This window comes from Pinus tabuliformis, chromosome 7 (assembly GCF_031772625.1).
Source record: "Pinus tabuliformis cultivar Carrire ecotype Pingquan chromosome 7, CPIR1, whole genome shotgun sequence".
Lineage (NCBI taxonomy): Eukaryota > Viridiplantae > Streptophyta > Pinopsida > Pinales > Pinaceae > Pinus > Pinus tabuliformis.
The window spans coordinates 1,261,674,339-1,261,679,701 of NC_142293.1; positions in this window are offsets into that span (position 1 = coordinate 1,261,674,339).

The window sequence follows — 5,363 nt, forward strand, 5'->3', positions numbered from 1 at the left end:
TCCATCAACACAAAGTGTTGCTTCAAACCTGTATTTGATATAAGCATCTGCAATGGCCAGTCATGGCCATACCAAGATTAAAGGATAGCCTCCTGGAGAAGGTTTAGGTTGTAGGACCATAAATTCGATAGGATATCTCCATGAATGTATTGAAATCATTACGTTTTCCAAGATTCCTTCTAGTTTGATATTTTATCTATCAACAAGTTCTAGCACTATGGGGGTCTGTTTGAGACGAAAATGTCTTAAGGATTCCATGGTTTCACAGATCATCACATTGATGGAAACCCCAAGGTCAATCAATGTGTTTGGGATGAAAGTATGGTTGAATTACTCAACTCCTAGGGTTTGAGTATTTGGCCTTAAGAACTCCCCTCATCATAAGGTATGATAGCTTGCCAATAATGCGAATAGTTTAAGGGTCCTTTAGTTTTCTATTGGTTTTCCTTAGACACAACTCCCTTACCACTTTATTAAGTAGGGAAATCCTTGATTACTTGGGATAATGGTATGCCAACACACATTTTCAATCTCAGCTTGAAGATCAAATTCAGGTTGGGTAATTGGTTTCTCTAGGTCCAATATTTCAAGGTAAGGAGGAACCTATGGTTGTCTGTGAACTTGGTTTATTTTTTAGGTATCTAGAGATTGAAACGTTTCTATTTCTTTATTCAAAACTTCCTCATTAATATCTTCAATATGTACCATATGATCTTCTTTGGTTAATTTCTTTCTTAATCTCAAGTGAATATCATGGAAATCTAAGGAAGAGATGGATTATGTTGACCTTAAGTTACAAGCCTAATAGCTTGGGCTTGTTAGGATTCCTTATCAATATCGTGGTTAGGAATAAGCAATGCTGGTAGTTGTGGTTAAGGATGACTAATTTGAATGGTTTCAACAATATAGAGGGACAAATTTTCTTGTGTTGTTGAATTATGGCATATTGAGGGAATCCAAAAGTGGCACACCTGAACCCTTGTTGCCAAAGTTGATTTGCGGTGTAGAGCCATCCATGGATGAGAAGGAAAGCATCGTGTAGGATAAAATTATTGCATAGAAGGATTACTAGTCCAATATGAATTACAATATTGTTATTGATCTTGGACCATGCCTTGAGGTTTTTGCTGCCATGGTTATTTATGAGAGATGAAACATAAATTCCCTAGTTCCTCAGCTTCTTGGTAGATATATTTTGATATGGAAAGGATGGACACTTGTTGTTATCTTGGTCCCCACTACATATTATTCATGTGTCAATTTCATCCAATGGACACTCCTTTAATAGGTGCTTCCTTCTGCACTTTAGATAATAAAATTTCCAAAGCCAAGTCTGCTTCTATTAGTTTTTATAGCATCATATGTGTTCTAACCACGAAATTTGGTGGAGAGGGTAGAATACATGTATTCTCCAAAACCCATAAATCGTTTCTAGAAATTCCACCTAGAGACGATGTAATTAAAATAATTAACCAAATTTTTAATGTTTCCCAAGTCTAAACTTAGGAAATATGATTAAATAAAGGGCATTAATTAATTCACAGTGAGAATATTCTAGAAAAAGAGATGGATCAAGTTCTAGTTAATCTTACCCTTAAATTATGTTTTAATCTTAGTCATTTATGTCTCAACGAGAGATTATAAGAAGAAACTCGATGTGGCTTGGAGAACACACATCAACAGTTCGATTTCACTTGCAGATAGATTTCCAAAGTAGCAACACTGAGTTGTGGGAAAGAGAGTTAGTGAGCTCGAAGCAGTGAGAGAGGGGCATGGATAGTAAGGCCAGAGGAAGATTTTCTAGCTTTGGTGAGTGCACTGCAGAGAGGCAGTAAGTTCCACAAAGGGACAACACAAAGCCACAGTGCCAGAAGTCGGAGAGAGAGTCCGGAGGCCAGGAGGATCCATCTTCCAGATAACAGCTAATCAGATAGCGAGAGGGAAATCATTTCAGAGTTATTGACATAGTACTGGGTAGGCTAACATAGTGACTGTGTAGAGGCAGCAAAGAGCAGCGTAACTTGAGCCAAGGTTAGTGTTAGCCCACTTGTGGGAGTGATATTTTTCTCACTAGATTTATTCCCAGTCATTTCTCTATATGGATTGCTAGATTTGAGAATCCATAGTCTTGTACTCATATTTAATACTACATAATATTAAAACCCTCAGCTGCTACACCCATTTTCCTGAGTTGGGGTTTTCCGGGGATTAAGTCCAAAAATAACAATGTATTTTGTGTGTGGGCATCTATTTCTTCCAACACTTTTTATTTCTTCTACACTATTTTATTTAAGAAGGTTTGAGTGTATTTGTTTCGATATTTATCGTAACAAACAATAAATAATTTGTTTAATAAAATTAACAAATAGAAGAAATAACATCAGTTGTTGCAATAGGATTCAGGGTTTACCGAATTTTCACAGCTTCCCCTTTATTTTTTTCCATGTTCAATGTACCTAATTGGGAGGTTAATGAACATAGGATATCAATTTTAAAATATTCTAACATATTTCCAATATCTACTCTTGTAACCCCATTTCTAGATCCTCTACTCGCTTTTGAAATGCCCATAGATTATCTTTGACATGTTAGACTGTGAGTCCCCAGACAATCAAAAATTCCAAGACCATGAGTTGTAATCATTATCTTCATGAGGTGTCATCATTATCCATTGATAAGTTGTCACTAAGATATATAATATTTAGAAGGTCATACTAATGTATTATAAATTCACATGTTAAGATTAATACAGTAATAATTAAGGGTTTTAAGCCTTTTTCATGAGTTCCCTTGTCTTGTATTTTTTATCTCAATTGTTAACATGGTAATAAAGCTAACAAAGTTATGAGAGGTTGATATTATCAAAGCAAGGATATGTGATAAAATGAAAATGTTATAGCACTTGTCAATGAGGTTATGAGAGGTGATGAAAATATTAGAGCGGGTATTTCTTGCCCTGTTGAATCTTTTTGAAGGGCTTAATAAGTTTTTTCTTTCAAATTTGAATGGGCTAGGTCGAGGTGACCTTTGTTAAGGTTATTGTCAGAAATCCATCCTTCAATTGATCCAATTTTTGTAACCTTGTTAACTATTGAGACCAGAACATCACTAAGATAGAATAGAAATAAATAGGAACAATGTGTAAGAGTAGTCAACATCGATTGCATCTTGGCATGTGATTGACTATATAAAAATCTGATCAATCCTACTATTGTAAGAATTTCTGATAAATATGTTATTGGGGTTATTTCAGGTGGTTGTGTAGAATGGTTATCATCTCCCTCACCTACACTCGATTACAAGAAAGTGACATCATCATGATGAGAAATATTGTTGTAATGACTACATGTCTATGAATTAAAAAAGAGTTATGAGGATGTGATCCAAACTTAGAGGTGCCAAAAATTAGTAGGAGAGGTTGAGGTGATATTTGTTAAGGTTATTGTCAGAAAGGCATCCTCCATTTGATCCAGTACTTGTAACCTTGTTAACTATTGAGAACAGAAGCTAATATAGAATCAAAATAAATAGGAACAATGTGTAAGAGTAGTCAACATTGATTGCATCTAGGCATGTGGCTGACTATAGAAAAAATTGATGAATATGATCAATCCCATTACTATAATAATTTCTGATAAATCTGCAGTTGGGGTTATCTAGGGTGGTTGACTAAAATGGTTATTATCTCCCCCACCCATGCTCAATTCCATGTGAGTGACATAATGATGATGAGAAATATTTTTGCAATAACTACATACCTATGAATAAATAAATAAATCTTGAGGATGTGGTCCAATGGTTAGGTGGGGAGGTTTGGTCCCCACAAGTAGTTTCGTTCAATCCCTCGAAGAACTATGTATGCCTAAGAGCTGCTCCATACATGGTTTTTTCAGTTTAAAAAAGAAAAGGATTTATGATAAAATGAACACCAAGAACTGTGATACAATACATAATATGATCAATGAAAAAAATATATTATCTAGATTGTCCATCTACCCATTGTCCTCAACAACTTGTTTCATATTGGCCTCCATCAGATCTACGATGACCATTGAAAATGTGAAGATTAATCCAATTCCAATTCTATGAAGCTAACAAATGTCAGTTTCATTTCTTGTTATACCTCGTAAGAAGGGAACAACCATGAGAATGGAATCATGCAGTGGCATAAGGATTACCTGCAAAATCCTCCAGCCCATGGTGCTTTGTCAATCATAAGCTTCAGGCCATCATCATCGATGAATCTTACTAGGGGTACCACCATTGAAATACATGGATGATATGAATGAGACCAAAAATACATGGACACATGTAGGTGCATCACTTTTCTTCATTTAGATGCATTGGAGTATTTCTCCACTCGATGTGATAGGTGGCATATGGACATTGACTATATGCAATATGGCATTGTGGCAATGGCATGGAAATAATTATCCTCACAATAAGTTGATCTTTTCACAATCATTATTTCAGACTTGCTAAAATACTCGATGATACATATTCTTCCATAGAAATCCTCGCATATATATTTTTAAGACTAAAACGATATATCCAACATTTGAAATCGGCAAGTGCAATATATTTTAGATATATCACTATCAATACCCCTTTTTTTAGATGAATGACAGAAATAAAGAAAATTATTCTAACGTCCACGAGGTTAAAGATAACCTATAGGACAAATTACTTCTTCATCTGGTTGATGTATTCATCCCTTTTCCTATGAACCCTCACAATAAACACTCCCAACTTCTTGACAAACCCATCGCCAAATAGATTATCCCAAGAGCTAGTTGCCATAATATCTACATAACTTTCCCTGTTGCCTTTGAAGGCATCACATTTTAAAATGAAATGGTTTTCCATTTCCACTTTTCTGAAAGAACAAAAAATACATACTATTTCCTCCCACACTTATTTGGGTCTTTTCCAGCACCCTATTTCACAACTGAGTTGATGAGAATTAGTCCTTAACTGAGCAATAAGAAGTTTGGCTCTCCAAGAAATATTGGCCTCTATGTATGCTTTTTGTTGATGATTATGAGTGTCTCTATCTCGTGTGGGCTAGTCTAGGAGATCAAAGTCTCCTTGTCAAAGTCGAAGTTGCTACTAATGCTAGAAGCTGCCAAGTCGAAGTTGCTTCTGATGCCGAAAGCTACGAAGTTGAATTTGTTTTTGATGTTGGAAGTTACCAAGTCAAATTTTTTGCTGATGCCAAAAGCTCCCAAGTTGAGGTTGTTGTTAATGTCAGAAGTTGCCAAGTCGAAGTTGCTAGGGTAAAAGTGTTGCTACCAGTAGGTCAAAGGTTGGATTGAAGAAGGAGAGGCTGGCTTGGTGTAGAGGAGGTCTTTGTCTAAGTTGAA